This window comes from Pogona vitticeps, chromosome 2, assembly GCF_051106095.1.
Source record: "Pogona vitticeps strain Pit_001003342236 chromosome 2, PviZW2.1, whole genome shotgun sequence".
NCBI classification, from domain to species: domain Eukaryota; kingdom Metazoa; phylum Chordata; class Lepidosauria; order Squamata; family Agamidae; genus Pogona; species Pogona vitticeps.
The window spans coordinates 2,817,665-2,840,468 of record NC_135784.1 but is presented as its reverse complement, the minus strand read 5'-3'; the positions used below and the strand labels follow the sequence as shown (position 1 = coordinate 2,840,468).

Below are 22,804 nucleotides of genomic sequence, written 5' to 3'. Positions count from 1 at the left end.
AAAATGGCTGAAAAATTGGTTTAACTGCTCAGCCAAAAAATCACTGTTGCTACGCAGACTGTTTTTGTTACTTTGACCAGTGATTTCTCGTAGGCCGTGCCACACTCGGCGAGTGTCAGAACTTTCAAGGTGTTGTTCAATTCTCTGGCTGTACATAGCTTTGACATCCCTAATGCCCCTTTTCAGTTTAGCTCTGGCCTCTCTATACTGTAGTTCATCACCAGAATGAAAAGCAGCATTTCTGGCTTTTAATAAAAGGCGCACTTCTCTATTTAGCCAAGGCTTGTTGTTAGAAAATACGCGTACTTGTCTTGTGGTAGTAATAACATCGATGCAGCTTTTGATATAAAACAGTACTGTCGAGGCATAAGTATCAACATTGTCCTCCTCAAACAGTGTCCAATCCGTGCTCCTAAAGCAATCTTGAAGTTGCTCAGTTGCATCCACTGGCCACACTTGTATTTCTCTAATTGATGGTCTGATTCTTTTAACAAGGGGTCTGTACGATGGAATCAAAAACAGAGATATGTGATCTGACTGTCCCAAGCTAGGCAATGGCTTCGTCTTATATCCATGCATGATGTTACAATATACCTGATCCAAGGTATTTTCCCCTCTAGTGGGACAGTCCACATACTGATAAAAGTTAGGGAGGACGGTCTTTAAATAGGCTTGATTGAAATCACCTGCTACCACCAGCACTCCATCTGGGTAGGCCTGCTGCTGTTTGCTGATAGCAGTTAACAAACAACTCAAAGCTGTGGTTGTGTTAGCATCAGGAGGTATATATACTGCTGTTATTATAACAACATTAAACTCACAAGGCAGGTAAAAGGGGTGGCATTTCACTGCCAAATACTCCAAATCAGGAGAACAGTGAATGTCCATTATTTTAACATCTGTGCTCCAATTATCGTTTGTGTAAACACAAACCCCTCCACCTCTGCTCTTCCCAGATTCAATAGACCTGTCTGCTCGATGTACTCTGCGTCCTTGTAGTTCAATTACCTCCCCTGGGATGGAAGGATCAAGCCATGTCTCTGTAAAGATCATAACGCAACAGTCTCGAATATTTTTCTGTAGGGAGATAGTAAGTTCCAACTCCTCAATCTTGTTGGGTAGAGATCTAACATTTGAGACAAAAAGACTTGGCAATGCAGGCTTGTGAGGATTTTTGCCTAACCTCACTCGTAGACCAGCCCTGCAACCTCTTTTCTGCTTGCGTTTTCTCCGTGTTCTTTACTTCCTGACAGGGAGAGCAGGGGGAGTAACCCCCCAATATGCAGGCCATCTTAAAAGCTCAGCTGGGATGTTGTAAGTTGAGACCCTCGATTCAAAGTTGCAACTGTCTCTGCCAATAGATAATAATTCTTGTCGACTGTAAGTTACTTGTGCCTGAGCACGTAGAGTCCATAATAAGGACCGATCTCTGGAATGCCTAGCCGCTGCAAATACTTGCGCCGCCATCTTGACATTAATATCTGGCAGGGAAAACCTTTGAATGAGACCAGGGAATATGGTGTTGGTTTTGCGGTCAGAAACACTCTCCTGAGATCCATTGTTTCACCTACTGTGGGGACTGAAAGAATTCTCTCTCTACAGCTCCATTTATCAGTGTGACCGGTCACTGTGATTAGTGCATATGTACCAAAACTGTCTGTGGCAACCCCAGACCTACTGGAGTATCCCACCCTGTAATTATGCTGCCACCAACCCTTCCCTGTAAGGAGTCACACAGACCAGAAATGGATTTTAATAAACAAAAGAACAAGGTTTATTGAAACAACAAACAGGGTAAATAAAAGGATCAGGTAAATAGGATACTGGAACGTGGCATAGTCCCAATCATACACATATAACAGATTGGTTCCCACTGAACACTTTAAGGTAACGCACAGACCCTGAACCTATCAGTTCTGGCTACCTAGATAGAAACCTGAACCTATCAGGTATGTACTAACTGACCAACAGTTGTACCCAGTCTGACACACAGACTCCAACTCCTCTTCTTCACACCAGCTCTAAATATATATACAGTACAGCTCCTCCCCCCTGATGTCCCGCCTTCCACTCCCCATAGGATGGAACTTTCCCTCCAAACCCATGACAGACAGGTACCATCAGTGCTGTATGTGACACCTCCCCTCTTTATAAGTTGTTTTGCGGGGGAAAAGCTAAAGTGCTTTTCTCCAAAAAACAACCAGGATCAAAACACAAAACAGTTATACATTATCATACACATTCCCATACTTACTCACTCTAGGTCAAACATATCACTTATGCATTTAAACATTAATATTTGCAATACATTAAGTTACCTTTATTAATACAAACCAAGCCTCTTCAATAAACAGGTACACTTAACTTTTGGTCACCAAAATATACACAGTCCATGGTTTCTTCGCCGTCTTCACTCGTCGGGTCTTCTTGACAAGGCATCAGCAACACAGTTCATTGACCCTCTGACCACCTTCACTTCAAAGTCAAAATCTTGCAGGTTTAAAGCCCACCTCATAAGTTTACTATTATGGGTTTTCATTGTCTTTAACCACTGCAGTGGTGAGCGGTCAGTGCACAGAACAATATGTCTTCCCCAGATGTAAGGTTTGGCCTTCTGAATCGCGTATACTATGGCCAGGCACTCCTTTTCCACGGTTACCAAATGTCTCTCACCTTTCTGGAGTTTCCTACTCAGGTAGGACACTGGATGCTGGTCACCATTTTCATCCTCCTGGCAAAGAACTGCTCTTAATTTTGTTTGATTAAATCAAGTGGACCTTTTACCTTTCTCCCAAACAAAAGTTCAAACGGACTGAACCCGGTACTGGCTTGGGGCACTGATCGATAAGCAAACAAAAGGGATTGCAGCTTCTGGTCCCAATTGTTTGGATTCTCTGCCAAGTAAGCCCTAATCATGCGCATCAGAGTCCCATTGAACTTCTCCGTTAACCCATTACTTTCGGGGTGATAGGCAGTGGTTTCCTTGTGTTTAATTCCACAGATTTGCCATAACCGTTTCATGAGCTTTGATGTAAATGATGTGCCCAAATCTGTGATTATTTCTGAGGCAAATCCCATCCTGGACATATACCCCACCAAGGCATCTGCCACTGTGTTAGTTTCGATGTTAGTCAAGGGTATGGCTTCGGGGTACCTCGTGGCATGGTCCACAATGGTGAGAATGAACCGGTTCCCCCTCTTTGTGGCCTTGGGCAAAGGTCCCACAATATCCACTCCTATACATTTGAACAGGGTGTCAATCACAGGCAAAGGGCACAACTTCGCTTTGGTCCTGTCACAGTTATTCCCCTGCCTCTGACCCACATCACATTGTTTACAGAACTCCTTGATCTGCTTCCCTATTTCAGGCCAGTAAAAATTTTGTGTGATTCTCTGCTGTGTTTTGTTCACCCCTAAGTGCGCAGCAAACATGTCAGAGTGCCCCCTTTGTAAGATCATGGGGCGATACTTTTCAGGTACCACTAGCTGACTTCTGATCCCATCTCCCCCTTTTGAGATATTCATCAGGGTCTCTCTATATAAAATTCCCTTTTTCTCGCGAAATCTCGCTGGGGTTTCAGGTGTTATCTGGGTGTCTGTCACCTTTTCAAAACACTTTCGGAGAGTGGCGTCTGCCTTTTGCTCTTGGCCAAATTTGCTGTCTGTGGTTAAGGTTTCTGCCACAGCTTCGGGACTACCCTCACCTGCTTCAACCTCGGGCTCTTCAGTACCCCCCTGAACTGTCCCCGTGGTAGCTTGTGAGCGTGTAATCACTAGCACCCGTTTCACATGTTCAGCCAGGTCATTTCCCACGAGCACGGCTGCTGGCAGAGTCGATGAAATCGCTAGCCGCCAAACTCCCCTCCAGCCTTGAAAGCTCACAGGTACCTCAGCTACTGGCAGTGAGATCACCTGCCCCTCAATCCCTGCCACCTTCAGGCTCTCATTTGGGATTATATACTTCCTAGGAATAATGTCTGGATGGCACAGGGTCACCTGGGAACAAGTATCCCTTAGCCCCCTATACTGATGGTCAAGTATTCCTACGTCCACCCCTGCGGTCTCAAACAATTGCGAATCTGTCCTCACTAGTAAGCAGCGCTTGACCTCCACAAGAGGACCATTTTCCCCAGCCTGATCAGCAGATGTAACTGGTCCAGACTGAGTAGCCATGGCAACAGGCTCCCTCAGTGGCAAGGAGCTTTGCTCTGTCTGGACACAGAACACAGCTTTTGGCTTGGTTCCACTCAAATCATGAGGCAAGTTTCCTTTTAGCTGCTTTAATTTCTCACACTCTGAGATTAGATGGCCCTTTCCTTGACAGAAATAACATTTTCTGCTGTACTTGGAGTCTTTCTCATCTGGTTTTGGTTTTCCCTCCAAAATCTGAGGTCTGGTGGTTTCATATCTGAGGGCTTCCCTTCAACATGGGCCCCTCCCCCTTGCTGGTTTTTCCCTGGTCCCTGAGAGTACCTGCTGTAGGTTTCTTTGGGCTTACCCACAGTTTTCCCCTCAGCACCTAAGGGCTTCCTTATTTGGGAAATAAAATCTGCGATCTCTGCCGCTTCTGTCACCGATTTAGGTTTCCTCTCCCTCACATGGAACTTTAGTTCCCCATGCAGGACTGAATAAAATTGTTCCAGCACTATCAGGTCTTTGAGCTGCTGGAAGGTCTCTGTCCCCTCCTGAGACAGCCATTTCTCTAGCAACCTCACCAGTTGGGCCCCCACTTGGGTAAAAGTCTGCTCTGGTTTTTTTGTGAGTGACCTGAATTTTTGCCTCAGCTGTTCAGCATTTATCCCATGCCGGGCAAACACCAGTTTTTTAAACTCAGCGAAGTCCTTCAGCAGTTCCACTGGCATCTCTGGTCCCAATCATACACAAGTCTATCATCTACATAGACTTCTGCCAGGCTGCCACTGATTAAAGATAGCATAATGGTCATCTTCTCAGTTTCCCTTACTGAGAAGTCCAGAAACGCTCTTTCCACGAGGGAAAAGAACACCTCAGGGCAATCTCCCTTGTGGTACACAGGGAATTTCTTCAGGTCAGTTTTAGACAGGCTGCCTTCCCCATTCCCTGGGTTCCCCTCATTATTATTGTTATTCCCATTTCTGCTCATTATTTCCATCTTCTTCAGCTCAAACGCCATTTTTTCTAACTCAAATTGTCTTTGTTTCTCCCTTTCCCTTTCCTGTTTCTCTTCCCTTTCCATTTCAAATTGTCTCTGTTTCTCTCTTTCCCTTTCCTCCATTTCCCTCACCCTCAGCTCATGCTGTTGGGCTAGGAGCATTCTTCTGAGTTCTGAGGTCAGTTCTCCCGTGCTCTCATCCTGCACTGAGCCAAATTCCTCCTCAGAACCTTGGTCTCCCTGTGGTTCTCTCACTTCCCCCATTTCTGCCATTTGACTTCGAGTCAAGGGCATAATCCCCCCAGAACAGGCTGCCTTCAAAAGTCACGCCTCAAAATAAAACGACTTTTTTCCTTTTGCCTCAGAAACAGCCTTCTATAGACTGCTGCTGTCCCTCCAGCACCAACTTGCAACTGTTGCCAGGTAGAATCCACCCCCTCTGCTAGGCCTCTCAGCAGACAGGCTAGATCACTGTTACTTCACGCAGCTTTGCCTCAGCCCTTTCCCGCCAAAACGGGTTGCCTCAGAGCTCCCTTATCTAGTCCCCCAATCTGAGTTTGTACGTTCTTCCACTAGCCTACCTCCCCGTGAGGTAAGCCTAGAAGATTACCTACACGCCCTCAGATTTTCCCTGACTAGACCCCCCTTGCTCTGGGCACACTTGCCAAGGCTTTGCTGGACCACTAGACAACTGGACTAGTCGTATCCCACCCGCTGGACACCAATCAATGTGGCAACCCCAGACCTACTGGAGTATCCCACCCTGTAATTATGCTGCCACCAACCCTTCCCTGTAAGGAGTCACACAGACCAGGAATGGATTTTAATAAACAAAAGAACAAGGTTTATTGAAACAACAAACAGGGTAAATAAAAGGATCAGGTAAATAGGATACTGGAACGTGGCATAGTCCCAATCATACACATATAACAGATTGGTTCCCACTGAACACTTTAAGGTAACGCACAGACCCTGAACCTATCAGTTCTGGCTACCTAGATAGAAACCTGAACCTATCAGGTATGTACTAACTGACCAACAGTTGTACCCAGTCTGACACACAGACTCCAACTCCTCTTCTCCACACCAGCTCTAAATATATATACAGTACAGCTCCTCCCCCCTGATGTCCCGCCTTCCACTCCCCATAGGATGGAACTTTCCCTCCAAACCCATGACAGACAGGTACCATCAGTGCTGTATGTGACACTGTCCCTCTTCATGGATTGCTGCCTTGTCGTGGCGAAGGGGTTTCAGTAACCCAGAGAAGCTATGGGCTATGCCGTGCAGGGACACCAAAGACGGTTTTAGATTATACCTGACTAGCCCAGTGGTTTTTCCTACTGTCTTCAGTTTAAGCTTGAATGTTGCTATGAGAAGCTGATTATCAGAGCCACAATAAGCTCCAGGCCTTGTTTTTGCTGACTGTATTGAGCATCTCCACCTTTGGCTGCAGAGAATATAATCAATCTGATGACGGTATTGCCCATGTGGTGATTTCCATGTGTAGAGTCACCTCTTATGTTGTTGGAAAAGATTTGTTGTGATGACCAGCTTGTTCTCTTTACAAAACTCTATTAGCCTTTGCCCTGCTTCGTTTTGAACTCCAAGGCCAAACTTCCCTGGTGTTCCTTTTATCTCTTGACTCCCTATCTTAGCATTCCAATCCCCTAGAATAAGAACATTTTTCTTTGGTGCCAATTCTAAAAGGTGTTGTAAGTCTTCATAGAATTGGTCAATTTCAGTCTCCTCAGCAATGGTGGTTGGTGCATAAACTTGGATTACTGTGATGTTGAAAGGTCTGCCTTGGATTCGTATTGACATTATTCTATCATTTTTAAGATTATATCCCATTACAGCTTTTCCCACTCTTTTGTTGACTATGAGGGCTACTCCATTCCTTCTACGGGCTTCTTGCCCACAATAGTAGATATGGTAGTCATCTGAATTGAATTCACCCATTCCTGTCCATTTTAGTTCACTGATTCCCAGGAAGTCAATATTTATTCTTGCCATCTCCTGTTTGACCACATCCAGCTTCCCGAGGTTCATAGATCTTACATTCCAGGTTCCTATGCAGAATTTTTCTTGGCAGCATCGGACTTTCCTTTCACTTCCAGGCATGTCCACAGCTGAGCGTCCTTTCAGCTTTGGCCCAACCACTTCATTAGCTCTGGAGCTACTTGTCCTCTGCTCTTCCTCAGTAGCGTGTTGGACACCTTCCGACCTGTGGGTCCCATCTTCCAGCGTCATATCTTTTAGCCTTGTTTCTGATCATGGGGTTTGCTTGGCAAAGATGCTGGAGTGGCTTGCCAGTTCCTGCTCCAGGTGGATTGCGTTTAGTTGGAACTCTCCACTATGACCTGTCCATCTTGGGTGTCCCTGCACGGTATAGCCCATAGTTTCTCTGAATTACTCAAGCCCCTTTGCGATGACAAAGCAATCCATGAAGGGGGGGATCGCTATAGCGATTTGCAAAACAGTCATTCCTATGGGGGAATTCTGCTGGACGTCCATTAAGTCAGTGGTTCGCGGACCGTTTAGTCGCAAGACGATTTTTTCCGACGTTTGTCGCCTTCCTGAAATGGCTGCCCTATGTTTTCCGGGTCCATGCTTCTCAGGGCAGCTATTTTAACAGCTGATCAGCGCTCGGAAAATGGCTTCCCTATGGGCGATCTTCACTGGATGACGAGGTATTTTCCCCATTCGAACACATTAAATGGGTTTCAATGCCTTCCAATGGGAAACGGCTTTTCGCATGACGGCGATTTCACTTAACAGCAATTTTCCAGGAACGGATTATCGTCATCATGCGGGGCACCACTCTATAAGAAAAAAAGATCTTGGAATCATCGTAGATGACAGGCTGAGTAGGACCCAACAATGGGATGTGGCTACAAAAGTAGCAAACAGTATTTTTAAAAAGATAACGGTTCCCCTTGACATTTAGCTCAGTTGTGTCCGACTCTAGGGCATGGTGCTCATTCATGTTTCCAAGCCGTAGAACCAGAATTTGTCCATAGACAGTTGCCATGGTCACGTAGCCAGCACAACTAGACATGGAACACAGTTACCTTCCCACCGTGGTGTACCTATTTATCTAGTAACATTTTTACAGGCTTTTGAACTGCTAGGTTGGCAGGAAAAACACTACAGTGGTGCCTCGCTAGACAGTTACTCCGCTTGACCGTTTTTTCGCTAGATATTGACTTTTTGCGATCACTATAGCAATTCGCAAAACAGTGATTCCTATTGGGGAATTTCTCTGGGCAATGATTGGTTCCTACTTCGTAAACCGATTTTTGCTAGACGACAATTTGCTCTTCGCTAGACAATGATTTTGCTTGGCAGCGATTTCAGTGCAATGGATTATCATCGTGTAAAAAGGAACCACTGTATTTTAGGCATTAAAAGTTTATTCTCCAAATCCTACAAGGTCCTAGTTCCTCTCTATTCAGCGTTGGTTAGGCCTCCTCTTGAGTTCTGTATTTATTTCTGAATACCAGATTTCAAGAAAGGTACTGACAGATTGGACCAAGTTCAGAGGAGGGCAACCAGGATGATCAGAGGGCTGGAAACCAAGCCGTGGAAGGAAAGATGGAAAGAACCGGGCATGTTTAGCATTGAGAAAAGAAGGGTGAGGGGACATATGATCACGCTCTTCAAAGACTTGAAAGGCTCTCCTACAAAAGAGGGGCAGGATTATCCCAGAGTGCTGGACATGCAAAAATGGGCTGAACTGTACAGAAAGCCAGATTTAGACGGAATCAAGCGAAACTTAACTGTTGACAGTGGAATGACCATGGGATCAATTACTTCATTGGACAGAGGGTTGGACTAGATGGCTTTACAGGCCCCATCCAACTTCACTATTCTCCAATTCTGTACCTCAAGAGGTGGTGAACCAGCCCTGGAGGCTTTCAAAAGAAATTTAGACAACCACCTGGCAGATATCCTATGATGTGTTTGCCTTCATTGAGCAGGGGGCTGGACTGGATGGCCTCAGATTTCCCTTTGAACTTCATGATTCTGGAACTCTATGTTTTTTTTAATGCTTTCCGAGAACGTCTCACTGTGCATGCGCGACTCAGCCTCTCAGCTGAGGGGCAGGCGCACAGGGAGCCCAGCCTTTGCAAGCAGCTGCTAGCCTTCCTCCCACGATGGCAGAGGTGGCAGCAGGAAACGTTAAGGAGGCCAGAGGGGCCGTGGGAATGGAGTGGAGGGAGGAAGGGTGTTGGGGCAGGAGGGGCGAATGAACCAAAAAGTTCATGAACAGGAGATTGAATTGAGGGATGGGATCCTATATACAGGGTAGTAAAGTCGGGTGGGTGGAGAAGGGGGACAAATGGTTTTACCCCGTAGGTTGCAGAGGGAGGTGCTTTGATTGGCTCATGACCTACCCCGAGCAGGACCCCCATGGCAGGGTGCAGAAAACCCTGGCCAGAGGAAAATGGCAGTTCTTCTTGCCAAACAGGAGGAAAGAGGTGGACGAAGGCTACCCATCATGTCCCCAAGGCCCGTTCCCTCCAGGGAAGCCACCTCCAGCAGGGCCATGAACACCAAGGCCCCACCCAGGACAGGCCTTTCGACAAAATAGGGAGATTTTTGACAACAGGTTTCTCTAAAAAAGGTCTTCACTGACCAAGGATCTCACTTTTATCAGCTGGACCTTTGGACCGACGTGGAAATTGTAAGGAGCGAAGCCACCAAAGGTTTCCATTTGTAATCCCCACACAAATGGGCAAGTAGAACAGTTTAATTGAACACTGAAGGGAACATCTTTACACCTGTGGAGGACAATCCTTAATTTGAAAAAGAAAGAAACATTTTTGCCCCTTCTTGCTTGCCTCCTTTCTCATTTCCTGAAGTCATATTTTCTTCTCTTCCACAACCTGGGCAACGCCTGCCATCTGGCAGCGGCTGAGATTCCTCCCACAGCCTGGGATCGGGGCCCGAGTGGTCCGGGCGCAAAACTCTGCCTCCCTTCCTTGGCTGTGGTGTTTTTCCCTTCCTGTCCAGATCACTCCCTTGCCTGCCCACAAGTTTAGGAGACGGAGGCACCCCATCCATACCGGATGCAGGGGAAGAGGGGTCTCTGGAGAGAGGGGGGCCTGGTGCTCTCGGGAGCATCTGGTGGGGGCACGGGGAGAGACTAGAAGGGGGATTAAGAGGGGCCCTGGGCCTGATCCACCACAGGGCTCTTCTTAGGTTCTTATGTAACTTCCTCTAGGAGAAAGGCGAGAGGGAAAAAGGACACCCTCTCCCACCGTTCCCTCTACAAAAGAACTGGACACCCAGGAGTGGCTCGGAAGGAAAAGCCCCCACGCGGAGCTGCCTCTCACCCCACAGCAGTTAAGGCTGGGTTGAGGTGAGGAGGACTGAGAACTAACATAATAACAACACTCTGCACATGTTCAGAGAGGCTGCATGGTAGATAACCGAATGGGGGATCTTGCAATCTGGGCACTTGGCCCGGGAAACTCACCAGTCGTGTGGCTCCTTCTGGGGCCTTCTTTTGGGAAACCCGAGGTCTCTTCCCCCCCCCCACTGGGGTTGGCTGGGAGTCGCTTCACAGGCTACGAAATGAAGCGGAGAGAACTGAAGAAGACGGAGGTTTCACACCCGCTCAGTCCTCTGTCAGGGGCAGAGAAGAAGAACAGGTCGGGTCCAGGCCATCTCCGTGGCCTCTCTGCCCCTCGAGAGCGGCTACGGGAGACCCTGCCCTGCTTTCCTCTCCAGATAAAAAAAAGGCTTTTCCAGCAATGCCACCAGGAAGCCCCCCCCCCAACACAGAAAGGGAGAGAGAGAGGAAGAGGGAGGAAATCCCTCCACCCACCCCAAACCCTTTCCTGTAGTGGATCACCAGCCTAGGATCTGGACGGGTGGGGGATCTGGTCGGCCCTTCCCTCTCCCGGATCCAGAGCCACTGCTTTTTAAGGGGGAGGGGGATCCAGAAGAGGCTCAGGAGGGCAAGGCAGGCATTGGGTGGGATGGGAGCCCCCTCGCAGCCAGCTGATTCCCCTCTTCTCCCCCAAAGCCCCATTCCTTGGACCCCTAGTGTCCCACCCTTTGCAGCCCCCTCCCTACGTCCTTGCAACCCCCCCCCCACCAGGACAGGGGGCCTTAAAGTAAGTTTTCCAAGCCTAGACAAAAGGGTGGGATGAGGTGGGGGTGTTGTATGCACGAAGTAGGAATTCGGGGGGGGGCAGAGAAAGAGCACAGGAGAAAGAGCTCCTTTTTCACCCCCCCTGCCAAACACCCCCAAAAGGCAGCCTGCAGGATCTGGGGAACGAGGGGGGGGCTCTGGTTGCAAGAAAGCCGAGGAAGAGCCACAGACCTGGGAGCGGGGGGGGGGGGGAGGTCGGGATCGAGACCCCTCCCAGACTTCCCATCTGTCCCCCCATCAAATTTATCCCCCCCTCCAGGAGGAAGAGGATCGGGAGGAAAACAAAACAGGCGCCTCCCCCTCCCCCTCCCCTCCCCCTTGCAAAGCCTTCGCCTCTTGCAGACCGAGCAGCGGGAGGAATGGCCTCATCCGGATTGCAGGGCCTTTGGGGGGGGGAGTGTTTTGCTTGTTTGCTTGTTTCTTAAATGTATTTCTGCACCCCCTCAGCCCCCCCCTTTCTCCTGTTCCGCTCCTGCACCCGATGGCTCACCTCCTTCCAGCTCCTCTGGCGGGAAACTCCTTGCAAAGCGGCCTTTTCCCTGGTGGGGGGGGGATCTCAGACGTGGGGGGGGGCAGGAGGACGCCCGACTCCCGTCTTCCCACCTCCGGTTCCGCCTCGACCCATCCTTTGGAGCGGGGGGAGGGAGGAGGAGGAGGAGGAGGAGGAGGAGGCAGGAGCGGAAGGGGCGGAGCCTCATGGTTGGTGACCACTGTAACCTCACGCGGATTCCTAGAGAGGAACCCTCTTAGATTAGTGACATTCTGGTTGCCTTGAACAGAGAGAGAAGATTCCTAGAGAGTGAGCGCCCGAGACAAGAAAGCGAGACATGGATTCCTAGAGGGAAAGCACGCAGGAGAAGAGAGACATGGATTCCTAGAGGTGACTATGAAGGTGACCCGGAGGACTGTGGCTTTCAGCGAACATATACTGTACCCTCCCTCCACTTGCTCAATCCCGTCTTGTGGGGATTTGATACTTTGGAGATAACTCTTCTCACATTCCATGTAGCTTCTGTTTTTTTGCCCTTGGGTGTCTTTCAGGTCAAGTATGGAACTGTTGTTCAGATGGGACCAGGGAATATGGTGTTGGCTTTTATGTCAGAAATACTCTGCTGAGATCCATTGTTCCACCTACTGCGGGAAGGGAAATAATCCTTTCTCTGTGTGAGGGTTCAAATGGGTCTCTTCTGTTTTGGACATAGACACCAGAGTCTCGGGAGTTGTAAAATCAAATCTGGGTTTTGTTGGAACATTGAACAACAGGTTCTTGGCTTCTAACTCTACTCCAGCATTGTCTCTCGTGACCAACGGGTCCCATGAGGGCATCCAAATGTTCTTGTTAAACGGATTAAACTCAGAGTCATTCCAGGGACCCTCGGTAAAGGAATTATTGTCATCCAAGTCCAAAGAGTCCATTCCCGGGTCTATTTGCGGTATGGTCTCCTCATCTCTCCCTTCGGGGTCAAAGGGGTCCTCATCTCTTCGTAAGGGAGCCCACGGTCCAGCCAGAACCCTCTCCAATAGGCTTCCTCCAGCCTCCATGCTCTTATCTCCCTTTCTTACCTCTCCACAGCTTCCTTCTTTCTCAGTCTTCGATGCCACTCACATGCCTCTGATTCCCCCCAATTAATACGAGGGTCGAGGAGGCAGACCTCTTTCCCTTCTGTAGTCTGCCTCCTCCCTAGGAACCCGGACCTTTTCACACTTCCCAGTCCAGGGATGTTCCACCCATATTAACTCCCAACCCCTGGGTATATCGTCCCTTGTCCCTTTGATATCCCCGATTCCTGCCTCCGTGGGAGTTCTGCCCCTTTCTTCTTTTCCCGCCGTTTCCCCTTCAGTCTGGGTGGCTAGAGTTATTTTGGCAAACCCCCGTTCTTGTTTCCAGTGTCCATTCCCCGTTGTACCATCATGACAGGTGACGCAAGTGGGTCTGTTTCCTGTTCTTTCTTAAGGGAGGGTGACACTCCGGTGGGGGATTCCACCCCCTCACCTCGTATCTCACACTCTGTAGCTCCAATCATCAGCGGGACTGGTAACCCTTATTGGGTTATATGCACCAACACTGTCATCTACAGAAAAGTCAAAGACAAATTATAGCATGATTTGCAGCTACTACCAAAAGAAACCATTGAGAGATAGCAAACATTGTCACATTGTACTAGAAGAGAGGTGACATGGGCGACTGAAATAACTACCATGGCATCTCTCTTATCAGCTGTATCATCATATTGTATCCAAGCCTTGGGAAATCTGTTCTGGTCACTAATACTGTCGCAATTTTTTCCGTATATAATCACCGTACCATGTGGCAGATCAAAATTTTTCTGTCAGAGATTTTAATGCTGCCCATTCCATGGAATTCAAATAGTCAATGCATTTTATTATTCCTGCTTTCATTTTACTTTCAGAGGAGATCCTGGTGAGTGGAAAAGCAGATCACGGAAGAGGGTGGCAGCCTGTGCTGGATGGAGAGCGAGATCTGGATCCAGGCTAGAGAGGCCTCCATAAGGCCCAAATGCTGGAGATTTCTCAAAATGAGATCTCTCCAGGTAAGGATCCCTTTGCCACCTGGGCACAGACCGACTGATATTTCTAATGTGCCACTGTTTACAGAAGTGGCCAAACCTTCAAAGAAGGTCACCACAAATTAATCTCAAATAACACAAGACCCACCAGTCAACCTCAGAGCTGTTCTGCAATGCGGGCTATTTATTGCAGACAAAGATCATGGAATGGTACTGTAACAGCCTCCTTATACCTCACAAAGGGGCTATTATGTCACACTCAATCACTCTTCAGTACCACTGCCACCAACCATTCCCTCAAATGAAGCTTCAGGCCAAAGGATGATTTAAAAATAAAAATAAGGTTTATTGTATACAACAAAAGGAATGGTAAATCACTTGTATGTAAATAATACTTTAATCACTATAATATTATAACAATCACACACACACTCTCACAGACTCTCACTAAATGGCACAGTTCTTGTATCACAGTATCTCCAAGCCCTAACCGTCCCGACCTCAAAGCCCTATCTCCCTATCTTAAAGCCCTATCTGACGCTCTCACACACCATTCACTCCCCTTATATACCACAGCTCCACCCCTTATGTCCCACCCTCCGTCACGCCATTGGCCGATGACACACAGCTTCAGCAGTGACGGGCAGGTGAGGTCATAGCTGTATGTAACAATACCTCCCCCCTTTAAAAGTTGTTTTGTGGGGAAAAGCTAAGGTGCTTTTCACCCAAAACAACCGGACACAACATTAAAACATTAATCATTATAAATCAGAACAAGAAAGGTTTGCTGAGAAATATGATTTTAGGATATGCAAATCATTAGACTATTGAGGTATAGATTTACCTTGTGCGTGCGTGTGTTGAAGGGGGGGGCTTTCTGGTGCCGTGGTGGGAACAGCCTTGTTTTCTGGGGGTTTATGGATCTGTATTCGCGAAGGCTTTCACAGCCGGGATCTGATGGTTGTTGTGGGTTTTTCGGGCATCTTTGGCCGTGTTCTGAAGGTTGTTCTTCCTGACGTTTCGCCAGTCTCTGTGGCCATGGGCCTCTTCAGAGGACAGCAAGCAACCTGTGCTCTCTGGTGTAGGGCACTCTGCTTGAAGAAAACAACAGGGCGGGGATGGGGGGGGCGGGAGTGGGATGCGGAAGCAGCAGAACCCCTCCAACAAACACCCCCCCCAGACTTCTCTTTCCGCCTCAGCCCCCCCACCCCGTTTCTGACAAGAGGGTGCACGTGGGGTGGGGAGCAGGGGCTAGCTTTCTCCCCGAAGGGCGCTGGCTCTGCATGTTGTTGTTTTTCTTTGTGTGTGTGTTTGTGTGTGTGTGTGTTTGCTGCGACCCCTTCTGCAAGGAGGAAGGCTTGTTGCAATGCTTCAACTCCCAGAGAGCAAGACCTTCTGCCTCCCCCTTCATCGCCTGGGCTGCGTGTGGGGGGGGCGCCTTCCCCTCGGATGCCTCGTGTCCCCCCCACGGATCGGTCCCCTGCTCGCCTTCTCTAAGTGGGGAGGCCGCTGGTCCTGGACACTAAGTGGGGGGGGGACTGGAGGGCTTCACCCCCAAAGGGTTTGATCTGCCTGGAAAAGGGCTCCCCCCCCGGGACGCTCCCTGCTTTCTTTCTTTGGAGGGGGGCCTGAAATACTTGGCGGACCCTGTTTGTGGGGGAAGAATAAGGAGACTCTCGGACCCCCCCCACGTGGCCCTCCCTTCTCCTGTCTGTGCATCCCCCCCCGTTTGAAGCTCCGCCCCTTCCGCTCCTCACCCCCCCCGCCCCTTCTTTCCATTCTGGAAAAGAGGAGAAACCGAGAGCTCTCAAAGGCGGGGGGGGGGGAAGGGGCTGTGTCCAAGGGGAACGGGAGGTGGGAAGGCGAGAGTCCAGCCTCCTCCTGCCCCCCCACCTCTAGGATCCCCCCCCCGGGAAGGCTGGCTGCTTTGCAAGGGAGGGAGGGGCGATTTCCTCGCGAGTTTTCCCGCCAGAGGAACAGCAAGGAGGTAAGCGATCAGGGGTGGGGGCTGAAGGGCCGGGACAGGACGGGGGGGCTAAGGGGTTGCAGAGATACTTTTAAGAAACAAAGCAAAAGAGAGGCTCCCCCTCCAATTTCTCCTTCGTCCAGGCACCGCCCCCAGCCTCAAACCCCCCCCCCCGTTTTGCCCAGGTTTGGAAAAGTTACTTTAAGGCCCCCTTTCCTGGGGGGTGCACGGAGGGAGGGGGCTGCAAAGGGGAGACAGGAGGGGGGGTCGCAGAAATGGGGCTTTGGGGGAGAAGAGGGGGTGTCAGATGGCTGCGATGGGGCTCCCCCCTCCCTCCCTCCCTCCCAGCCCCATGCCTGGCCTGCCCTCCTGAGCCCCTTCTGGATCCCCCTCCCCCTTAAGAAGCCCTTGGTTCCCGGGCTCTGTTTGTGTGTGTGTCTGTGTGTGTGTGTGAGTTGCGACCCCTTCTGCAAGGAGGAAGGCTTCTTGCAATGGTTCAACTCCCAGAGAGCACGACCTTCTGCCTCTCCCTTCCTCGCCCGGGGGTGGGGGGGCCATATGTGCTCTGAAAGCCACAGTCCTCCAGGTCACCTATCCACTCGCCTCTAGGAATCCGTCTCTCTCGTCTGGTGTGCTTCCCCTCTAGGAATCCCTGTCTCTCTGATCTCTTTCTTGTCTCGGACGCTCATGCTCTAGGAATCTTCTCTCTCTGTCCAAGCCATCCAGAACGTCTAAGAGAGTTCCTCTCTAGGAATCCGTCTCACGTTGGTTACAGCGGTCCCCAACCCTGAGGCTCCGCCCCTTCCGCTCCTCTTCCCTCTTTCCGTTCTGGAAAAAAGGAAAAACCGAGAGCTCTTAAAAGGGGAAGACGAGGAGCCGCTCCCAGGGGTGGGGGTCGAGGCGGAACCGGAGGTGGGAAGCTGGGAGTCCGGCCTCCTCCTGCCCCCCCAACCTCTAGGATTCCCCCCCCCCAGGGAAAAGGCCGCTTTGCAAGGAGGGGGGGCGGCTTCCTCGCGAGTTTCCCGCCAGAGGAGCTGCAAGGAGGTGAGCAATGGGGGGGTGCAAGACCCGGACGGGGGGGGCTAAGAAACAAACAAACCCTCCCCCCCAGAGGCCCTGTAGTCCGGATCAGGCCCCCCCCTCTCCGTCTGCAAGGCGCGAAGGCCCTGCAAAGAGGGGGGGGAAGGGGAGGCTAAATTTGGAGGGGTCCCGATCCCCCCCCCCGAGTCTATGGCTGCTCCTCGGCTTTCCTGCAAGGAGACCACCCCTCCTTCCCCAGACCCTGCAGGCTGCATTTTGGGTGTGTGTGGCGGGGGGGGGGGGAAGAGGGTGCTCTTTCTCTTCCCCGGGGGAGTGCAGGGAGGGAGGGGGCTGCAAAAAAGGGACAGGGGGGGTCCCAGAAATGGTGCTGTGGGGGAGATGAGGGGGTGTCAGCTGGCTGTTACGGGGCTCCCTCTTTCCCTCCCAACCCCAATGCCTGTTTGCCCTCTTCTGAGCCTCTTCTGGTACCTCCTCCCTCTTAGGAAGTGCTTGGCTCTGGATCCAGGAGAGGGAAAGGCTGACCAGATCCAATTCCCGACCAGATCCCAGCCTGGTTATCCACTACAGGAAGGAGTTTGCGGTGGGGGTGGAGGGATTTCCTCCCTCCCTCTCTCCCTCCCTCCCTTTCTCTCTGTGTTGGGGGGCTTCCTGGTGGCATTGCTGGAGAAACCTTTGTTTTATCCCCAGAGAAAAGCATATCTCCCGTGGCCGCTCTCGAGGGAGATGGGCTGGACCCGACCTGTTCTTCTTCTCTGCCCCTGACAGACGACTGAGCAGGTGTGAAACCTCCGTTATCTTCTTCCCTTCCCTTTTGTTCGGTTCTCTCCACTTCGTCTCGTAGCCTGTGAAGCAACTCCCAGCCAAAGCCGGGGGGGGGGGGGAGAGGAGACCTCAGGAGTTTCCCAAAAGAAGGCCCCAGAAGGAGGGAAACGACTGGTGAGATTCCCGGGCGAAGTGCAGCTTCGAGCCCAGATTGCAAGATCCCCCATTTGGTTATCTATCATGCTGCCTCTCTGAAAATGTGCAGAGTGTTATTAGTTTGCAATTCTCCTCAGCTCAACCCTTCCTTAACTCCTGTGGGTGAGAAGCAGCTTAGCGTGGGACTCTCCCAAATTTTTCCTTCCAAGCTGCTCCTGGGTGTCTGGTTATTTCAGAGAGGGAACGATGGGAGAGGGAGTCCTTTTTCCCCTCTTGCCTTTCTTCTAGAGGAAGTTACATAAGACCCTCAGGAGAGCCCTGTGGTGGGCGGAACAAGGGAGTGATCCGGAAGGAAGGGGGGAAAAAACCACAGCCAAGGAAGGGAGGCAGAGCTTTGCGCCTGAACCACTGGGGCCCCAATCCCAGGCTGTGGGGGGAACCTCAGCTGCTGCCAGATGGCAGGCGTTGCCCAGGCTGTGGAAGAGGAGAAAACATTATTTCAGGAAACGAGAAAGGAGGCAAGCAAGAAGTGGCAAGATTTTTTCCCCAAAAAATTAAGGATTGTCCTTGGTGGTTCCCTACCACCACCAGTTCCACCACAGGTGTAAACATGTTCCCTTCAATGTTCCGATTAAACCGTTCCACTTGCCCATTTGCGTGGGGATTACAAATGGAAAGCTTTAAGTGAGATCCTTGGTCAGTGAAGACCTTTTTTAGAGAAACCTGTTGTCGAAAATCTCCCTATTCTGTCGAAAGGCCTGTCCTGGGTGGGGCCTCGGTGTTCATGGCCCTCCTCGGGGTGGCTTCGCTGGAGGGAACGGGCCTTGGGGACGTGATGGGTAGCCTTCGTCCACCTCTTTCCTCCTGTTTGGCCAGAAGAACCGCCGTTTTCCTCTGGCCAGGGTTTTCTGCCCCCCCCTCAGGTGGGTCCTGCTCGGGGTAGGTCATGAGCCAATTGAAGCACCTCCCTCTGCAACCTATGGGGTAAAACCATTTGTCCCCCTTCTCCACCCACCCACCCTGGCTTTACTACCCTGTATATAGGATCCCATCCCTCAATTCAGTCTCCTGTTCCTGAACTTTTGGGTTCATTGGCCCCCTCCTCCCCAAACACCCTTCCTCCCTCCACTCCATTCCTGCGGCCCCTCTGGCCTCCTTAACGTTTCCTGCTGCCATCGTGAGAGGAAGGCTAGCAGCTGCTTGCAGAGGCTGGGCTCCCTGTGCGCCTGCCCCTCAGCTGAGAGGGGGACTCGCGCATGTGCAGTGAGATATTTCTTTAAAAGTTAAATCCCATTCTTTCTTTCTTATTTCACATGTGTATGTCCCCTTCTCTTTTTTACACCTCCAACATGTTGACACACTTTTATCCATTATATTCATTTTAACCAGCGTCAAATACCACCTCCATATTACTTTGTAACAATTTTCTTTTATCCTTACTGACATGTTCTTCATAATTCTCTGATCCCATATTTTATCCCATTCCTCACCTATTTCTTCTTTATCCAAATCATTTTGCCATTGCGTTTTTAATCCTTGTGTACCCTGGTCAGCTTGCATTAATAATTTATATATTTGGCTTACACTTCCTTTTCTTTCTGTCTTTTCCTCTACTTTTAATCTTTTTTCTATAATCTCTTCAAATTTTGTCATTTTTCTACCTTTCCCTTATTTAGTGTTCCATTCCCTTGTCCACCTTTCTAATTGAATTATATTTAACCATGAAATCTCCTCTCCTCCTAATACCTTTTTATATCTTCTTTATATCTTATCTTCTCTGTCTAATCTTTTAATCTACTTATCTTTTTACTTTTTAATATACTCTTGAATTTTTTTAGATTTTCCGGAAAATTCCTTAATTCCACCACCTGAGATAAATGAGATCACCTCCCAAGAAGCAGATGTCTTTTAATTTTGTAGCTGCTATGTAGATGTAGATATACATATAAAAAAGATGAGTTGAATAATAGGGATACCCCCCTGAGTAAGATAATAAACACTACGGATTTGAAAGATATATGGAGAGAATTGAAGGAAGATGAAAGAAAGTTCACATACTATTCTGCTGTACATAATAGTTATTCTAGAATAGATTTTATGTTTATATCACAAAACTTAATTTCAAAAGTAGTAGACATGAATATTAATGTGATAAAAATAACAGATCATGCGTTGATGGTGTTAGAAATGAATGTTAAGAAAGATTACAGAGAAGCCAGGAGACTCCAATATTTTTCAGCATAAAGAGGTGGTAGATAAAGTTAAGAAAGAATGGCTGGAAATGTGGTCATTTAATGAAGCAGGTGGGAATAAAATAGGCGTGTTATGGGACACTATGAAAGTTAATGCCTCCAGGGCTGGTTCACCACCTCTTGAGGTACAGAATCAGAGAATAGTGAAGGTGGACGGGGCCTGTAAGGCCCTCAACCCTCTGTCCAATGAAGGTAGTAGATCCCATGGTCATTCCACTGTCAAGAGTTGAGAAGTTTCGCCTGATTCAGCCTAAATCTGGCTTTCTATACAGTTCAGCCCATTTTTGCATGTCCCGCACTCTGGGATGATCCTGCCCCTCCTTTTGTAGGAGAGCTTTTGAAGTCTTTCAAGAGTGTGATCATATGTCCCCTCAGCCTTCTTTTCTCATCGTTCCATCTTTCCTCCCACAGCTTGGTTTCCAGCCCTCTGATCTTGGTCCAATTTATCAGAACTGTTCTTTTTTTTAATATTTAAGAATAGGGATGGAAGGTACAGAAAATATGAGGGGGTAGGGGAAAGGGGGAAAAAAGGGGGTTGGGAGATAGGAGAACATAAGGTATACCGATCAATTCATATTGCAGATACAAATCAACTTTTTGCTTTTTCATAATTTGATTACCCTCCTGGTTTTATCTTATCATTTAATTTTAGTTTTCTTCTATGTTACTCCAACACTGTCTGGTAGCTGCTGCCGTTTATACAATACATCCCATCGTTCAGTTTCCTTTTGAATTGAAGATTCTTTCAGCCCATCTGATAGAATATTCCTTTTTTTCACTTCCCATATTTCCACCATAAAATTCTCTGGTTTCAGTGTCTCTGCTTCCTTGAAATTTTTGACATAATACTTTTTAATTTTGGAAGCTGCATAGAGAGTTGTCACTGGACAACTCTCTATCTCATTTATGTTACCTGGTGTCATGCCTAATACAGACGGTTCTAAAGTTTGTATAGCTTCATTTAAGTTTTGTTTAACATCTACTGTCTCCTCTTTCGTCCCTCTCATCAAATCTTCTATGTTGCTAAGACCCTCATTCAATTGCTGAAACCCTGTTGTTATTATCCTCTGAATGTTAATCTGCCAATCCTTCTCCATTTCCTGTACCACTGCTCCAAAACTTTGGGAATGAACATACCAAGTCACCATTTGTCCTCTAGAATTTTTGGAGTCTATCTCAGACTTTGGGGTTTGTAATACTATGCCCTTAACTACGACAATCACCCCTTAGATATCCTTCCACAGTTTCCACAATTTGTCAACAATCCAAACCCCTCATCATGAACCTCCCCTTAGAGCTCCCTCTAGTCTTTGTCCAAGTGTTATAATATAAAATCAACTTTTAACCCAGCAAGTACAAAATCAAATAGAACAGTGGCACAATTTTTCTTCTTCTCCTGAGCTCAGCAAGCTTCTGTTATCAATCACACGCAGTCTGGGATCCGACGTACAAAACAACAGTCACATGGTCTCTAACTGTCCAGTAGAATGTCCTTGAAGCCCGTCTTGTGATTTTCATTAACCCCTAGATGGTCCTTAGCCCAGTCCACCACGTCAGCTCCTTTCTTCTCCCGAATACAAGCAAGGTCTGTTGTTTACAGTTCACAAAGTCCAAGGAAAAGCAAAGAGAAACGTATCCCAGCCGAACTGTATTTGCCAGTCTCAGGTCTCTTAACTCCAGTCAGATGGCGTTACTGTCTGGGATTTTTTTCCAGAAATATAAGATTTATTTTTTTATCTCACTCCCTCGGCTTTGAAACCAGCCTGCTATATTAAGAGTTCACTTAGAGAAGATTTAGTTTAGCTTTAAGGGCAGACTGATAAGATAAGGTCCGCCTCCGCGTTTCTTCTTTCAGCCAAACGTTTTTCCTTCTTATTTTCAGCTTAGTGAGGCTGTTTCATAAATCAGAGGCTTCGGCTTGCTTAGTTGTTATATATTTTAAGCTTACTTTGGTGCTCTCCTCTCCCCCGGGTGAAGGGTTCCTCGCAGTTCAGTGCCAAAAATATGGCGCCCACTCCGGTCCGTGCTGGATGATTTTTTCAGAGGAAAGAAGTCAGGGTCTGCCTCCCATTCTTCTTCTGTCGCTCACCATCCACTTCAGAGAGAATTCTCCTAAACTCTCCTTCAACCCCCATTTCAAAAGGTGGGTCACAGGTCGGAGGGTTCCAGTTTTTCCAGAGAGCTCTCTGGATCTGCTGGCAGCGCCGCAACAAAGCCCCGCCTCTTCTCCTTTATCAGTACTTTTCTTGAAGTGTAGTGTTCAGAACTAAACACAGAACTCAAGAGGGGGCCTAACCAATGCTGAATAGAGAGGAACTAGCACCTTGTGGGATTTGGAGAAGGAACTTCTTTTAATGCCTAAAATAGCATTTCTCCTGCCAACCTAGCAGTTTGAAAGTCTGTAAAAAATGTGTGTAGATGAATAGGTACACCACGGTGGGAAGGTCATATTTCACAAATGGTTAGAATCATCAGATACTGTATTCGCGAAGGCTTTCACGGCCGGGATCTAATGGTTGTTGTGGGTTTTTCAGGCTCTTTGGCCCTGTTCTGAAGGTTGTTCTTCCTAACGTTTCGCCAGTCTCTGTGGCCGGCATCTTCAGAGGACAGCACTCTGTGCTCTGGTGTAGTTGGCTTGGGAGTCCAGGATTTATGGCTGTGGGATTGGCTTTTGTGTATTGTTGGTGATAAGGAGAAGAGATTATCTGTTCCTGTGGTTGATGGGTGTCGTTAGCTGGTCTTTTGTGTGTAGTGATCCCCTGTCCTTGTGGCTGGGTAGAGTAGGCAAACTACACATAATGC

At 48.6% G+C, this 22,804-nt stretch overlaps 2 protein-coding genes and 1 pseudogene across 7 annotated transcripts in view; 1 reads left to right on the top strand and 2 right to left on the bottom strand.

The window, feature by feature from the left end:
• Positions 1–15,559, bottom strand: part of LOC140703760 (uncharacterized) — a 95,145-nt gene extending 79,586 nt beyond the window's left edge. For 2 of the 3 annotated variants that reach the window (XR_013542388.1, XR_013542392.1), the window contains exons 1-2: positions 14,670–15,559; positions 13,291–13,369 (exon numbers count right to left, since the gene is read on the bottom strand). The gene's annotated coding sequence lies outside the window, so the exon portion shown is untranslated. The remainder of the gene's footprint in view (positions 1–13,290; positions 13,370–14,669) is intronic. The other variant, XR_013542387.1, reaches the window with a different exon arrangement.
• Positions 1–22,804, bottom strand: part of LOC144587246 (uncharacterized) — a 139,694-nt pseudogene that overhangs the window by 5,331 nt on the left and 111,559 nt on the right. The gene's annotated exons all lie outside the window — the stretch shown is intronic.
• LOC144587268 (uncharacterized) overlaps positions 15,640–22,804 on the top strand; it is a 91,791-nt gene continuing 84,626 nt past the window's right edge. The window contains exons 1-2 of one of the 3 annotated variants that reach the window (XM_078387318.1): positions 15,640–15,812; positions 17,520–17,609. The gene's annotated coding sequence lies outside the window, so the exon portion shown is untranslated. Of the gene's footprint in view, positions 15,813–16,595; positions 16,836–17,519; positions 17,610–22,804 lie in introns of those variants that run through there. The other 2 variants (XM_078387317.1, XM_078387321.1) reach the window with 2 other exon arrangements.